Source organism: Erithacus rubecula, assembly GCF_903797595.1.
Source record: "Erithacus rubecula genome assembly, chromosome: W".
Classification (NCBI taxonomy): domain Eukaryota; kingdom Metazoa; phylum Chordata; class Aves; order Passeriformes; family Muscicapidae; genus Erithacus; species Erithacus rubecula.
In genome coordinates, this window is record NC_136690.1 from 638,517 (window position 1) to 656,325 (window position 17,809).

Genomic DNA, 17,809 nt, shown 5'->3' on the forward strand with positions numbered 1-17,809 from the left:
TGGAAAGCAGCTAGCAAAGGAATAGGAAGACTGGAAAAGACAGGAGACAGAGAGAGTTGCTCTTCAATACGTGGATGACATCCTGATTGCAGCCAGGAGCAGAGATGACTGTATACGATTCACTGTAAGTTTATCAAACTTCTCGGGACTTAGTGAATATAGAGTTTCTAAAGACAAAGCACAGATTGTTAAAGAAGCAGTAGTCTATTTGGGGCTTGAGATCTTCCATGGACACCAACAGCTCAGCAAAGAATGAAAAGAAGCCATCTGTTGACTCCCAGAGCCCCATACAGTGAGAGAGAAGCAAGCTTTCCTTGGAATGGTATGTTGGTGTCATTTGTGGATAGCAAATTATGGAGTTCTGGTAAAACCCCTATATGGGCATTAAAAGCAGCCAAGAGAGAAATTATCCCATGGACTGAACATGCTAGAGTAGCTTTTAAACAGCTGAAACACTCTCTAATATTAGCTCCAGCACTGGGAGTGCCAGACCTAACTAAAGCTTTTGAACTTTTTACATATGAGAGACAGAATATGGCTTTGGGGGTACTAGCACAGTGCCCTTGGGAACCAGCGGAGAGCTGTGGCCTACTTTTCTAAACAGGTAGACAATGTTGCCCAAGGCTGGCTGGGGTGCCTAAAGGCTGTGGTGGCCACTGTCATCTTGATCCATGAGACCTAAAAACTCACCCTTCGGTGACACATTGTAGTGTATGTACCCCATGCCATAGCAGGTGTCCTTGAGCAAAAGGAGGGACATTAGCTGTCTGGCAAACGGATGATGAAATACCAATCGATGTTATTAGAGCAGGATGATGTTACATTAAAAACAACTTCTGTTGTTAACCCTGCCATGTTTCTGTCCTCCATCTTAATTGACAATGAGCCAGAGCATGACTGCTTGCAGATAATTGAAGAGGTCTATTCCAGCCGATCAGATCTGAAAGATGTGCCCATGGAGAATCCAGATTGGGAGCTTTTTACAGATGGGAGAAGCTTCAAGAAAAATGGCAAAAGAATGACAGGCTATGCAGTGGCCATGCAGTACAAGGTGATCAAGGCAAAGGCCCTGCCAGCAGATGTGTCATCACAGAAGGCTGAACTGATTGCACTAACAAGAGCCCTAGACCTGATCAAAGGAAAGGAGGGAAATATATAGATTGGCTCTAAATATGAATTTTGTGTTGTCCATGCCTATGGAACCATCTGGAAGGAGAGAGGACTCGAACTCTCAAGGTAATCTAATCAAGCATGCTGAACAAATACTTGCCTTCTTAGATAACATTAAAAACTGTGCAGAAGTAGCTATCATGCATTGTAGAGGTCACCAAAAGGGAAAAACCACTATAGAATTGGGAAATTGCTTTGCTGAAAAAGCAGCAAGAAGAATTGCAGAAAAAGGCATTCTCCCAGTAATTCCAGAAAAAGAGATTGATTTGTCAGGGTACACCCCAAAATATGACCAAGCAGACCACAAACTAATTAAGCTTCTTAAACTGAAATCACAGAAAGTGGATGGGCTGTTACACTGGCAAACCAGGTGGTAGTCCCACTCCTGATCCTTTGGGAGTTAGTTCAAAGAGAACATGAAGCCACACCTTTTGGGGTTGAAAATCTTTTGAAACATCTAAAAAAGGTAGCAATAGGAAAAGGAATAACTTGATAATTGTTATGGGCTGATGTTTGGACTGGCTCCTCTCCTTGCTTCCCCCGTGCAGCTGCCGGTCCCTCCCTCGGATGGTTTTATCTAGGCTGGTGTTTTCCGGCTCTCTCTCTCTTGCTGCGCTTCGGTTGTGGGCTGTGTCTTGCTCTCTGCCGTCTGCTCAGCTGTGACCCCCTCCCCTGGCTGCTTTGGCCGTTTTTTTTCCTTTTCCTCCAGCTGTTTTGTCTGTGCCCCTGTGTTGGCTTGTCTTGGGTTTGCTTTTGCTTGTCTTGGGCTCGCTTTAGCTTGTCTTGGGCTTGCTTTGGGCCTGCTCCCGGCTGCCCCTCCCCCTCTCTCCCTTCTCCCTGCTCCAGGGTTTTGCACCGACTCAGGAGGACAAGGATCTGGACTTCGGGGGCCGCTGCTGGAGGTCGGCTTGGGAGGCTCTGCCGCTCTCCCCGGCGAGGACCGGCTGGGTTCGTCTCATCTGGGTTTGGGTTGGGGGAGTGTTTCTTTTGTATTTTTGTTAATAAAAAAGTTTTTTCCATTTTCACCACAAGAACAATTCTTTCTGAGCTCAGTGAAGGAAGGAATTGTGAAAAAGAAAGGGGGGGGGGGGCCCTTTGGAGCTCTTTTTCCCCAAATTTGTCCTAAACTTAGACATATTATTTTGGTGCCCCGTGTGAGGATCGAACTCACGACCTTCAGATTATCAGCACCAGAAAAAAGTGGAAAAAACTTTTATCTAATACTATGTTGGTTTCAGCTGTCGGCATGGCTAAGTTTCTTAAATCCATAATGTCTTTCGTTGTGGGGACCTGTTTGTATGTCGGCTCGTTAGGTTTCTTTGACGTTTTGATGCCTTTGTGGTCAATGGGTCTGTTTACTCATCCGGAGATAGCTCCGGTGTTGTCTTTGATGCGTAGTTTTTGTATGAAAGGAATATTGACGAAAATGCTCATCGGGCTAGGCTTGGTTGCAATGGCTTACAGGAGATTTATGAGAATGTTGGAATCTGCTTCAGGAATGTATAAATCATGGTTTGTGTTATTTATTAGAGGAGAAGCAGGCAAAGAAGATTTCCTGCCTTTATTTCCTTTCCTCTCCTCTGAATCGGTTACATCTTTATTAGAAAACATTCAGATCTCCCTGAGTATTAAGGAAATCATCTTTATGGTAATTAATTTAGTAAGTCTTTGTTGCACCATTTACAGTCTATACAGAATGAAGGCTGAGATTTCTAAAGGGGCTGGGAAGACTCCTGATTTAGGAGTCAAGCTCGGCAGGAGGAATCTTGAGTGGAATGGCAAATGGGAGAAAATGGGCCAGATTTTAAAGGAATTTTCTGACCCCATAATCTGGGAATTCCCAACTGAAAAGATTCAGGATCCAATAGAGGTTGCAAGCTACTTAAAAGGGAAGTGCCAGGATGGTTCTAAAGAGAAAAGGATTATTACAGTGAGCTGGGCCCTAGCACATGCATATCGCACCCTGCTAGGCACTATAGAGCAGGAGACAGAGGAGAGGGAACAGGGAGATAAATTGTCTCCTATCCCAGTTACGCAGGTTGTTGCCAACACCCTAGGCCGAAACCCAGCAACTAAACTGGAGAATAAGCCCCAACCAATGGCTGTGGCTACCAGTACAAGAAGTGGGAAACGCACCAAGAAGACCGATCGGCCGGTGGAGGATGATGATGATGATGATGCTGGAGAGGGACCCTCGACACCTCCTGATGTAAAATTAGGAGTCAAGACAACTGGTGGGAGAGCAGAGACCAATAATGAGTCCTTTTTCCCTGAAGGATCTTCGTGGATTAAGAAAAGATTACACCCGGAGACCTGATGAATCTATTATCAGCTGGCTGGTTCGTCTCTGGAAATGCGGCAGGTGAGGCCACAGTTTTGGATGGCTCTGAGGCGAGACATTTGGGGTCTCTGTCTCATGATCCTGTTATCGACCAGGGCGTGATGAGAGGGGCTAACCCTCAAAGTCTCTGGGAACGGGTCCTGGATAGTGTGGCACAAAGATATCTGTGTGCAGATGACTTATATGTTCAGCAGACCCGATGGAAAACCATAGAGCAGGGGGTCCAACGCCTCAGGGAAATGGCAGTAACAGAAATTATTTTTTCGGATGATGTAACAACTAGAAATCCAGACCTGGTACCATGCACACCGGTGATGTGGAGAAAGCTCGTGCGGCTTGGGCCACCTGAGTATGCGTCTGCCCTAGCGATAATGAAGAGAGATGAGGTGTATGAGACAGTACTCGATATGGCAAAGAAGCTCCGTGCATATGCGGATGCAGTACATGGCCCGACTCATGCTAGAATTGCCGCTGTGGAAACACGCTTGCAAAACTTAGAAGATAAAATAGAGAAAAATCATCGGAGACTCAGGGAGGAGATTAATGAGGACCTCCTCCAAATTTCAGCTGTACAGATTAGAGACCCTGGTACCCAACGCAGACGTTCCCCCAGTTGGGAGAGAGGGTACACTCCCCGAGCTGAGTTGTGGTTCTTCTTGCGAGATTCTGGAGAGAACATGAGAAGATGGGATGGGAAGCCTACGGCTGTTCTGGCACAACGAGTGCGGGATTTGAAGGAAGAAAAAATTTCCAAAAGGAAAGCCGCTCCTGTTTCTCGCAGCCAAAGTACCGAATGTGATACTGATAATGACATGTCTGACCCTCTTGAGGGAACTTCTAAGATGTATGCCTCAGAAAAGAAGGAGCAACAGGCTTAGAGGGGCCCTGCCTCTAGCCAGGAGGAGGCAAGGGAGAACCGTGTTTTTTGGACCGTGTGGATTCGATGGCCTGGCACTTCGAAACCACGGAAATATAAAGCTTTAGTGGACACAGGTGCACAGTGTACGATACTTCCATCAAGACACGTAGGAGCAGAATCTGTTTCAATTGCTGGTGTGACAGGTGGATCGCAGGACTTCACCCTGGTGGAAGCGGAAGTAAGTTTAACTGGAAAGGATTGGAAGAAACATCTTATTGTGACTGGTCCAGAGGCCCCATGTATTTTGGGCATAGATTACCTTCGGAGTGGATATTTTAAGGACCCAAAGGGACTAAGATGGGCATTTGGAATTGCAACTGTGATGGCAGAGCGCATCCGGCAATTGAACACCTTGCCTGGACTATCTGAGAATCCAATTACAGTAGGACTTCTGCAGGGAGAAGAACAACAAGTACCAATTGCCACTTCAATAGTGCACCGCCGGCAGTACAGAACAACGAGAGATGCCGTGATTCCTATTCATAAGATGATCCGAGAGCTGGAGAGCCAAGGGGTGGTTAGTAAAACCCACTCACCCTTCAACAGCCCCATTTGGCCTGTGCGTAAATCTGATGGGGAATGGAGACTGACTGTGGACTATCGGGCATAGAATGAAGTGACTCCACCACTGAGCGCTGCCGTGCCGGACATGCTGGAACTCCAGTACGAGCTGGAGTCCAAGGCAGCAAGGTGGTATGCCACCATTGACATTGCAAATGCATTTTTCTCCATTCCTTTGGCAGCAGAATGCAGGCCTCAATTTGCTTTCACCTGGAGGGGCGTGCAGTACACCTGGAACCGACTACCCCAGGGGTGGAAGCACAGTCCTACCATCTGTCATGGACTGATCCAGGCTGCACTGGAAAAGGGTGAAGCTCCGGAACATCTACAATATATTGATGATATCATCGTATGGGGAAACACAGCAGCGGAAGTGTTTGAGAAAGGAGAAAAAATTATTCAAATTCTCCTGGAAGCCGGCTTCGCCATCAAGAAGAGTAAAGTTAAAGGACCTGCTCGAGAGATTCAGTTCCTGGGAGTGAAATGGCAAGATGGACGGCGTCAGATTCCTACTGATGTTATTAACAAGATTACAGCTATGTCTCCACCTACTAACAAAAAGGAGACACAAGCTTTTCTAGGTGCCATCGGTTTTTGGAGAATGCATATTCCTGAGTACAGCCAGATTGTGAGCCCTCTTTACCTTATTACCCGCAAGAAGAATGATTTCCACTGGGGCCCTGAACAGCAGCAAGCCTTTGCTCAGATTAAACAGGAGATTGCCCATGCAGTAGCCCTTGGCCCAGTCAGGAGGGGACCAGATGTGAAGAACGTACTTTACTCAGCAGCTGGGAGCCATGGTTTGTCTTGGAGCCTGTGGCAGAAGGTGCCTGGTGAGACCCGAGGCCGACCCCTGGATTCTGGAGCAGAAGCTACAGAGGGTCCGAAGCCAACTACACTCCCACAGAGAAGGAAATCTTGGCTGCCTATGAAGGAGTTCAAGCTGCCTCAGAGGTGATTGGCACAGAAGCACAACTTCTCCTGGCACCCCGACTGCCAGTGCTGGGGTGGATGTTCAAAGGAAAGGTTCCCTCTACTCACCATGCCACTGACGCCACATGGAGCAAGTGGATTGCCCTCATCACGCAGCGCGCCCGTATTGGTAACCCAAATCGCCCTGGGATTTTAGAGATAATTACAAACTGGCCAGAAGGTGAAGATTTTGGTCTCTCTGATGAAGAGGAGCAGGAGCAAGTGACCCGGGCTGAAGAAGCTCCACCGTACAACCAGCTGCCAGCAGATGAAACACGCTACGCCCTTTTCACCGACGGTTCCTGCCGCATTGTGGGGATGAACCGGAAGTGGAAAGCTGCCGTATGGAGCCCCACACGACAGGTTGCACAAGCTACCGAAGGAGAAGGTGGATCGAGTCAACTTGCGGAACTCAAAGCTGTTCAGCTGGCCTTGGACATTGCTGAGAGAGAGAAATGGCCAAAGCTCTACCTTTACACTGATTCGTGGATGGTAGCCAATGCTCTGTGGGGTTGGCTGGAAAGGTGGAAAAAGGCTGACTGGCAACGTAGAGGAAAACCAATCTGGGCTGCTGATGAGTGGAAAGACATTGCCACTCGGGTAGAGAAGCTCCCCGTGAAAGTCCGTCATGTGGATGCCCATGTTCCCAAGAGTCGGGCTAATGAAGAACACAGGCACAACAAGCAGGTAGATCAGGCTGCACAGATAGAGGTCTCAAAGATAGACTTAGATTGGGAACATAAGGGAGAGTTGTTCCTGGCTCGATGGGCCCATGATGCCTCAGGCCATCAGGGTAGGGATGCCACCTATAAGTGGGCACGAGACCGAGGGGTGGATCTTACCATGGACAGCATTACCCAAGTCATTCATGACTGTGACACGTGCGCTGCCATCAAGCAGGCCAAGCGGGTAAAACCCCTCTGGTATGGTGGACGGTGGTCCAAATACAAGTATGGAGAGGCCTGGCAGATTGATTACATCACACTGCCTCAGACCCGCCAGAAAAAAACATTATGTGCTGACCATGGTGGAAGCCACCACTGGATGGTTGGAGACTTACCCTGTGTCCCATGCTACTGCCCGCAACACCATCCTGGGCCTGGAAAAGCAGGTCCTTTGGAGGCATGGTACCCCTGAGAGAATTGAGTCAGACAATGGGACGCATTTTAAAAATAAGCTTGTTGACACCTGGGCTAGGGAACATGGTATTGAGTGGGTGTACCATATCCCTTACCATGCACCAGCTGCAGGTAAAGTGGAGAGGTACAATGGATTGTTGAAGACCACATTAAAGGCATTGGGTGGGGGATCTTTAAAAAACTGGGAGCAGCACCTGGCAAAAGCCACTTGGTTAGTTAACACTCGAGGTTCCACCAACCGAGCAGGTCCCGCCCAGTCTGAGTGCCTTAATGTAGTAGACGGAGACAAAGTCCCAGTGGCCCATGTTAGAGGGTTGCTAGGAAAGGCAGTATGGATTCATCCTGCCTCGAGTACAGGCAAACACATTCGTGGGATTGCCTTTGCTCAAGGACCAGGATGTACTTGGTGGATAATGCAGAAGGATGGAACAACCCGCTGTGTACCTCAGGGAGATCTGACTATAGGATGAAGTATAGACAAATGTTATTGTTGAGTGTTGCCACCATTGTATACTAGATTCTATGAATAGAAAGAAATGTGTAAGTATTGAAGGTTTAAGCAAGTCAGAGGAAATTTTCATATCGTGTTTAGTGAGTGTGTATCCCAATCGTGTGTCAATGATCACGATGTGGGATAAGGGGTGGAATGTTATGGGCTGATGTTTGGACTGGCTCCTCTCCTTGCTTCCCCCGTGCAGCTGCCGGTCCCTCCCTCGGATGGTTTTATCTAGGCTGGTGTTTTCCGGCTCTCTCTCTCTTGCTGCGCTTCGGTTGTGGGCTGTGTCTTGCTCTCTGCCGTCTGGTCAGCTGTGACCCCCTCCCCTGGCTGCTTTGGCCGTTTTTTTCCTTTTCCTCCAGCTGTTTTGTCTGTGCCCCTGTGTTGGCTTGTCTTGGGTTTGCTTTTGCTTGTCTTGGGCTCGCTTTAGCTTGTCTTGGGCTTGCTTTGGGCCTGCTCCCGGCTGCCCCTCCCCCTCTCTCCCTTCTCCCTGCTCCAGGGTTTTGCACCGACTCCGGAGGACAAGGATCTGGACTTCGGGGGCCGCTGCTGGAGGTCGGCTTGGGAGGCTCTGCCGCTCTCCCCGGCGAGGACCGGCTGGGTTCGTCTCATCTGGGTTTGGGTTGGGGGAGTGTTTCTTTTGTATTTTTGTTAATAAAAAAGTTTTTTCCATTTTCACCACAAGAACAATTCTTTCTGAGCTCAGTGAAGGAAGGAATTGTAAAAAAGAAAGGGGGGGGGGGGCCCTTTGGAGCTCTTTTTCCCCAAATTTGTCCTAAACTTGGACAATAATATACAATCAGTAGTAAGCAAATGTGAAATCTGCTGTAAAAACAACCCTGACACAAGAAAGACTTGCGTTAGGAGTAACAAAAGTAGTGAATATTCCTGGAGATTGCTGACAAATAGATTTTGTGGAGTTACCACGCAAAGGATATCGGTACATACTGGTATTAGTTGACACCTTCAGTGGATGGCCAGAAACTTATCCCTGTCACACGAATTCAGCCAAGGAAGTGGTGAAAGTTTTGCTTAATCATATAATTTCGAGGTTTGGGGTTCCCTTGGGAATATCATCAGATGGGGGACTACATTTTGTTATAACAGTAGTTAAATAAGTTAGTCGGATTTGGGGAATTATTTGGGATCTGCATACACCTTATAGACCCCAGGCAAGTAGTAAAGTTGAATGTATGAATGGGACTCTCAAAACACAAATTAGTAAAATTTTCAGGAAACATCCATGGCATGGGTTCAGGCCTTAACTATAGCTTTACTGAGAATCTGCACACAACCCAGACGGAGGGATAACATCAGTCCCTATGAAATATTGTATGGCAGGCCATATGAGATTCCACATATTCCAGGTGAAACTCACATGAAGGGGAAACTTGATTTACAGAGGCATTTAATGGCTTTAAGTTCTACTTTGCATAAGCTCCAGAGTTACATCGTGCTATCCAGACCTATGGTAAATGAGACTGATAGAACTGCAGATTTAATCAGCATATGCACCTTGATAATGAGGATGCCCAGGCAAGAGCAAACAGAGCTCTGACTGCAAGAATACTGAGTCAAGTTTGGCTGAGGGGAAATCAGATTTTACTAAGGAGAAATGTAAAGTTTGTTTATGTGATGTTTAACTAGATGACTATAGTAAAATATTTCCAGCCTTCCTGTAAATGGTATATAAGCACATGTAGTGCTCAGTAAAGCTGGATTCTGATCATCATTCAGTGTCCCCGTCTCTCTCTCATCGCCAATAATTTTTGCTCCCATGTGAGAAGAACCGGCCTAACTGATGGCAATCTGCAAGCCCCTGGAACTGAGAAGTGTCAGTGAAAGAACCATGTCTGGGCCCAAAATCATCTGTTCTGTGGGACATGACAGATGAGCCAGTGGAACTTAGGTATGGGATAGGATATGTCCACCAAGAGAAGCATCTGTAAAACCATGCTCATTGTTTTAGGCAGGCATGGTTCCCCCATCCCCAAGCAAGACCTTAAGTCACTTCTATGATGGGTGTCACGCATGTTTCCTGAGACTACCCCTTCTTTCATCTTCACCCTCTGCTACTGGGACAAGGTCAGCATTAAGCTCTATGACCTGGCCAATCTTCCCAGCCATGAACCAGAGCTGCAAATGCTTCCTACATGGAGAGTGGTTATGGACATGATGAAGAAGAGGGAGGGGAGTGAAACTGCCTGTGAAGCTACCTCTGAGGTGGCTGTAATAACCGTGCTGGACTGAGACCTGCCCAGGTCCCGGTCCCCTGCCCACACGCCCTCCCTGACAAGTGCCAGGGTTAAAATCCGGTCACCACATCCAGTTCCACCACTAGATCACCAGCTGCCGAACCCCTATAGCTTACACGGTGGACACTGACTCTAGAAGTGAAGGTGAATTTGATCGTTTCGACCATGATCCCATAACAGATCTGGACTTATCCTCTACGGGTATGCATAATAATTAGTTACGGATCAAAAAGAAAGCCGTTAAGGACAGAGACTTTGATACTGCTGCTGAAATCTTTGTTTCTCCATGCAACTCAGTCCGAGGGGGGGAAACCCACAATGGGAACATCTGGGACACTCAGAAATTAAGAAACTGCACCGTACCGCAACAGAATATGGCTTGGGGTTTCCTTACATCAGTAATTTATGAAGAGCAACTTTTACTATTCATCTCATTACTCCTCATGATGTTAAGTCTTTAGCAATTATTTTGTTTATGCCAACGCAATATGAAATATTCAGGCACAATGGAAAAAAAAGACTGGAAAATTTACTTGTAACATACATAGGTCATGCTAACCAAGCCCTTGTCACCTTAACTATTGACAGCCAGGTGTGGGAGGGAGTGCAAAAGACCCCGAAGATGTGCCCTCGCTGTCAGGAAGGTGCGCATTTCACAAACCTGTGCCACTCTAAGTTTCACCAGAATGAGCAGTCTTTGCAGCAGGGAAACTTCATTCGGAACACGGGGCTGCGACGTTCTGAGACAGAAAACCCACAGCCAACACAGGAACCAGGAGCAACTTCCAGCTTTCAAGCTGCCTAGCGCCCACCTGCCGGACCATCGCCAACCTACGTGCAGTCACTCCAGGCAGTGCAGGACTGGACATATCAACAAATGACAGTAATGTAGTGCAACAGCAGTTTTTTGTCTCCCTACAGGCATCTATGGACCCTTGGAATCTGGTTATCACGAATTGCTCATAGGTAGATCATCTACCTCGATAACAGGGTTGTTTGTATTGCCCGGAGTAATAGATTCTGAATTGGTTGGGGAGATAAAGGTCATGGCTTGGAGCCCTCAGCTGCCCTGTGTGGTGCCAGCCAGGATCAAAATAGCCCAACTCATATCTTTCCTGGCAGCACCCCTTTCTGATCCCATGATAGCTGAAAAGAGGGGAGGCGGGTTTGGTTAAATAGGGGTTCCACAAATTCTTTGGACACAATGTATTACATCTCAGGGTCCCACATGCCAATGCAAAGTGACTCTGAAAGGCAGGGATATAGTCTTAAACGGCCTTATTGACACTGGTGCAGATGTAACTGTTATTTCTAAAAGCCAATGGCCCAATGATTGGCCATTAACCACTGTCCCTAAGATGCTCTTGTGGATGATACAACTATCCCTGAAAAGGGCCCCTGGGATCTCATACCCTGAGATAAGAAAACAGTTCCTTAGGATGACTCATGTTAGAGAAATGTTCACCCCTCTACAGAAGCCCCTGTTATCTTTTAGGATTTGTATTGATCTTTATTAAATAATTGGTCTTTTCTTACCTAGAATCTTAAAGTAATTGGATAGTTTTCAATTGATAATTTTACTGGTAAGATTGTTATGCTATGTATTCAGATTTTGCTAGTGGAACCCTTTGCAGAAATAAAGCTATCTTCGGAACCTCTGCTACAATCCCAAGACCTCATTCCTAGCTAGCTGAGGAGCTGAACTCTGCCTTGAGGTGCCCCGGAGCTATCTGAACCCTGTGGCAGCGAGGAGCCAGAACCATCCTAGTTCCAGCAGCGACAGTTGGAGACTGAACAGCATTGTCTGGACCCCCTGCCAGCACAGCTGTGAATGGCATTCACTGATGTTGGGGGTTGAGTGTTTTTCTATTACTGTGTCAATTTAAAGAATTTTTCCCATTATCATGCCAATGGAGCTGGCTGGGTTACACCCAGGATCTTTGATGACTCAAGACAAAAGGGGTAGGTGGGAGTGGGCTTCCAGAGGGGCCTCTCGTGCTCTGGGAGGGGACTCGTGTTTTCCAGCGAGCTCGGAGGAGGACGCCCGGTCTCCAGCCCACGCGGCTGAACTCAGGAGAGCCAGACGGTCTGTGATCACCTGCCCTGCATCTGCTCCGTTCCAGCCTCCTGCCTCTGCGGACACAGCTGACCACCAGAACCCAAACGGGGAGAGAGGAGCTGCCCTCTCCAGCCCGTTCCCACCTGAGACCGGCGTGGCCGCTGCCGCCTCCTCCTGCCTCTGCTCCTGCCTGCTCTCTGCGGCTGCCGGGCTTTGCTCCATCTGCAGCATCGGGACCGAGGGCAGAGAGAGTTTGCCTGCAGCTAAAGAAAGGACTGGAACCAAGTTATCTGTTCTGTTTTGTTGGTAATTTTAACAACTGCTGTTGTTTCTGCTTGTACGGTTAGATATATTAGTAAAAGAACTGTTATTCCTACCCCCTTATCTCTGCCTCAGAGTCCTTGATTCAAACAATTAAAGTCTCTATTTCAAAGGAAAATTTCTGCCTTTACTGGCAGACACCTGTCCTTCGAGACGCCGACACCTTTGCGGGCAGCTCTTTGTTATATAAAGAACTGCCCCATTCAAGGAGAGTCCAACAACCTCAGGATTCTGGACCTGAGACTGGACAAGCTAGCAAACAGCCAGCAGTCCTTGACTCACTGGCTGAGATTTGTTGAGCATCTTCAGCCTCTCTCTAAGCGCACTTTTCATGTGAGGGTCACCAGCAGTTTTTGGGGTTTTTTTGTTTTTTGGTTTTTTTCTTTTTTTCTGCTGGCTTGGCACTAGGTTTCAATGGGGAATCTACTCACCAAACCCTTCCTAAACCCCGTTGAAAGAGATCTTTATTCCCAAATTCTAACTCTCCTATCTTCTAACAATTTCAAGTTTTCTAGAGGAAATCTTTCAAAAACTAACCTTTAAAAATTCATAAGATGGCTTTCCACCCAATTTCCTGACTTTAATACTCAAACTATCTCATTAACATCCTTCTGGAGTAAAGTCAGCAATCACATTTGCTCTCTACAACCACAAGACAATTTCAATGTAACTCCATTTATTCCGTTCTTTCAAGAAATTGTCCGTGCACGTAGGACAAAAATTCCCTCTTCCCCCAAATTGCCAACAACCCCTCCCTGAGCGGAGAAAACACAGACCCAGGTGGCTCCTTCCCCCTCTCACCCCCTCATTTCCCGCTGTTGTACACACGCCACTTTCCCCTCCCCTCCTTGCAGGCACGGTTACCCCCTTCCCCCACTCAGCGCCCCTTCCTTCTTCCCCTGCCCCGGCAATGGGGCAGCATCCCCTTCCTTCCTTCCACGCCACTCATGCTCCCCATTCAGTCACCCTCCCCCCACCCCCAGAGCCCAGCGTTCTTGCCGTCCCGCTCCCGGTGCAACCTCTACCCCCACTTGTCTTGCTCTTGGCGGCGCCACTACTGCCACAGCCCCCTGCCCGTCAGTGAGCTCCCCGCCACTACACAATGCAGAAACACCGGTGGTTTCCCCCCACAGTTTCGTGTGGCCACGGTCGCAGCTTCTGTGATGTCATCGTTCGAGACTCCCACCAGCACGCCCTTATACACACAGCTTGCCACCTCCCCTCACTCCGCGCTGCCCCACGCCCCTCGATTTCTGTCCTGCCGAGTCCCCCTGACCCGTTCCCTTCTCCTCACCGACACCCCACTCGCTCCGCTCATGTTCCCCAGCCAATCGCCTGTCCCTACCACTGCATCACTCGCACCCCATGTCCACGTCGAGCCCTCCCTCTCTGTTTCTATAGTAACCACAGTGAATCCCACACCCCCTACCGTTTCTATGGAAACTGCCCCGCTCTCGCTTTCTGGCAGCTCTTATCCTGTGCAGCCCCACAGTACTCTTTATCACAACATCCCACCGCCGAATTCCCTTCCTGCCACGAGCCCTTCTAATACCAACCCCCCTTTCCCGCCTCCCTTCCCTCCAACCTCCCCTGTAATGCCTGTCCCTGCCATCCCCTCAGAATATGCATTGTGTCCCCCCTACTCCACCCTCCCCAATCCCACTTTCACAAATGCCTCAAACCCTACCGTACCACCGTCATCCTGTGGTCAGACCATGCCGTGCACCCACTTATGCCAACTCCAACCCTCCGCTCCCCTCGTGCCCCTCGCTCATCCCCCCTCTGCCCTGAGCCCCCCAGCTGGCCCCCGCGGCTTCTCCGAAAGCCCTCCCTTCTCATTTGAAACAGCACTGTAGCTGACACAAATACTCTGACACTTCTGAAGACACTGATACTGATTCATACAATTCTGATTCCAACCCCTAGACACAAATCAAACTTTTAGCCACACAAAACTGGTATTGGCAGTTAGCTCAAAGAATTTCTGACTTTTCTGTCACTTATAAAAGAGGCAGAAGAGGAGGAGCCACAAACAAAGCTCAATAGGATTCATTTTATGCTAAACAATTAGCAGAATTATCTAAATTTGCAAAGGAACACAAATTAAAAAAAAATTTAAAAGCAATTTTTTCCACATATGTTTTGGAGCCACATGATGTTAAAAACCTGTCACAATGTCTTTTCATCCCTGCTGAATATATGCTATGCAAAAGGCATTGGAAAAAGCAATTGAAAACATTATCTGACATGTATTCCAAGGATGCAAACCAGCAAAATTTCAAAGTAGAACAGTTAGCTGGAGAAGGTGATTTATCAAAGCCTTCACAACAAGCTGACACTTTGCCCAAGACACATTGCAAGATATAGCAAAAACAGCAAAGATATCTTTGCTTCTCACACCTGATTACTCTATCCCTATGCTACATTTTTCTATTAAACAAAAAAATAGATGAAAGCTTTATGAAACTTATAGACAGACTGAAAGATGATCTGGAAAAACAAATAGAGAGCACAGAGGCACAGAAAGAACTCATATGTAAATTTCCTATGAGTAATGCAAATGAAAACTGCAAACCTACCCTAAGGTCCTTGCTCTTGACACAGAACCCACCATTGAACAGATGGTGGAAACCTGCACACTTCACATGTCCACTGATACACAGAAGCCCAAGGAGTTGCCAAAGGTATTGCTGAAGGGGTCACAGGACCTTTGCAGCAGTGACCTCCAAAGAAAATGCCCACTGCTTCTGCTGGGGGAAACTGACATTTCATAAAATATTATCCAGAAATGGCACCAATTAAAAACCCCCACGCCAAATACCAGAAACTCCAGAAACAGCAAAAGTACAAATAGCACTCGGGAAACTTCCAGTGCAGTGCAGGAATGGCACCGTGCCTGGACAACAAATCAAAGGCCATCTCCCACACCGTCCTGCCTCTGAAAATCAGTCCATCATCCCCTAAAATTCCAGACCATATCAAGAAGATCCAACATACAGAGGGCTTCAGATGGGAACCCCGGACGAGTTGGTAACTGCTTAGTCTTTGAACCTTACAAATGGCAATTTTCACCATGTTCCCACAGGCAAACGTAGACAACCAGATAGGCTTGGGACATTCTAATACTTGGTGACACTTGCCACAGCCCAAAACAAATTTTTCTTTTGCCAGAGATACAAACTACAATCTGCACAGGAAATCTCTGTCCAGCTTCGCTGCACGGACACGCCTTTTTTCCTTCCACAGGACACACCAATTGCACAAGCCTTCTTGCTCCCGAAAAATCACAAGGAAAAGATCCCCCTCAACCCTACACTTTGTGGGTGCAGATCATGGGCTCAAAGAAACCCATCATTGAATACAGCATCCTCTGCAAAGGGGAAAGAATCCTTAGACCTGGGATGATCGACACCGGAGCTGGTGTCACCATCATCGCTTGCTCAGAATGGCCATCAAATGGGGACCTGCAACCGGTAGCTGGCATGATTTCTGGAATTGGGGGAGTTGCTATGTCCCTGCAAAGCATGAACACTGTCATCGTCGAAGGACCTGAAGGCAAGTTGGCAACCATCCACCGGTTTGTAGTGAGGGCCCCCAACACATTGTGGGGTAGGGATGTCCTATCCCAATGGGGGTTTCCCTCCGAATTCAAAGCTGGGATTTCTGATTGGGGCTACTGAAACTCACGGTCTCCCACTGACTCTTCAGCTCACCTGGATAAGTGAGGTTCCTGCCTGGGTAGAGCAGTGGTCCCTTTCAAAAGTCAAAGTCCCCACATTGCATGCCCTGGTGGAAGAGCAACTCGCCAAAGGCCACATTGCTGAAACCACAAGCCCCTGGAACACTCCAGTTTTTGTCCTGCGAAAACCCGGGACAAACAGATGGAGGCTTCTCCAAGACCTTCGCAAAATCAACGACGTCATCGAAGACATGGGTCCTCTTCAGCCTGGTCTGCCTTCTCCATCAATGCTGCCTCGAGATTGGACACTTGCCGTCATTGACATCAAAGATTGCTTTTTCAGCATTCCATTGCATCCCCAAGATGCCCCACAGTTTGCTTTCTCCATCCCCTCTCTAAACAGAGAGGCTCACCTCAAGAGATACCACTGGCTTTTCCTCCCCCAAGGACTCAAAAACTCTCCCACCATATGCCACTGATATGCGGCTCACGTTCTCTCCCCTCTTCGGAGCTCATTCCCAAGTGCAATCATCTACCATTACATGGAAAACATTTGAGTTTGTGCATTAGAAATTACTTACTTGGACAAAGCAGTGAAAACAACCATTGAAAAGGCAGGATTCCAGATCCGTTAAGACAAAGTACAGTACACCAGCCGATGGAATTATCTTGGACTCCAAATCCGTGAAAAGACCATTGTACCCCAGCAGCTCTCCATTTGAAGCAACCCAAAAACCCTAAGAGACCTACACAGTCTGTGCAGATCCATAAACTGGATACCCCCCCTTCCAGGAATCACAGCAAAAGACCTCGCTCCTTTGTTCAAACTTCTCCGTGGCAAAGAAGACCTCGACTCCCCATGCACCATCACACCAGAAGCTCACAATGCCATCACTGAAGTCCAAGAAGCCCTCTCCTCACATCAAGCTCATCGAATCAAACCCGACCGGCATTCCCAGTTTGTCATCTTGGGAAAAGCCCCTTGCTTCAATGGACTGATTTTCCAATGGGACCCTAAACTCACAGACTCTCTGCTGATCCTCGAATGGGTCTTCGCAAGCAACCAACCCACAAAGACAATCATCACATTTCAAGAAATTATGGCACATCTGATAAAAAAGGCCAGAACTCGCCTCTGCTCTCTTGCAGGGTGTGAGTTCATATACATCTACCTGCCATTGACCACTGGAAACCTGGAGCATTTGCTCCAGACCAACGTAAGCCTCCAATTTGCTTTAGATAGCTATACGGGCAAAATTTCCATCCATCTACCAAAACACAAACTTTTCAATTGAGATGCAGTTTTTCATCTAGTCCCAAAATTAGTCCATATTAGGACTCCCCTGAAATCTCTAACTGTTTTTACAGACGACTCAGGCTCTTCCCAGAAGCCAGTGATGACTCAGAAAGACCCCAAAACCCAAAATTGGGAATCAGACATTCAAATATTAGAGGGATCTCCACAAATTGCTGAGTTAGCAGCTGTTGTTAGAGCTTTTGAAAAATTCAAAGACAAACCATTTAATCTGGTCACAGATTCAGCATATGTAGCTGGTATAGCCATGAGAGCAGAACACGCCTTTCTAAAGTATGTCTCCCACCCAAAATTAAACCAATTAATTTCAACATTAACACATTAATTTCTCATCGGATACAACCTTACCATATTATGCATGTGAGGTCACACACTGATCTCCCAGGTTTCATCACAGAAGGAAACAGGAAAGAGGACGCACTGGCCATGTCTATGGAAACTGCAAATATCCCTGACATCTTTGCTTGGGCAAAGCTGTAACATGCATTTTTTCATCAAAATGTACCTGCTCTCATCCGAATGTTTAAGCTCCCAAAAAATCAGGCAAAAACCATTTTGGCAACGTGTCCAAGCTGTCAAAAT

General features: G+C 47.5%; 1 long non-coding RNA gene across 1 annotated transcript in view; it reads left to right on the forward strand.

The window, feature by feature from the left end:
* The first annotated feature begins 7,167 nt into the window (after positions 1-7,167).
* The window catches only part of LOC306814066, a 273,289-nt gene continuing 262,647 nt past the window's right edge, over positions 7,168-17,809 (forward strand). Inside the window, exon 1 of the long non-coding RNA XR_013777082.1 lies at positions 7,168-7,573. This is a non-coding gene — a long non-coding RNA (uncharacterized lncRNA). The remainder of the gene's footprint in view (positions 7,574-17,809) is intronic.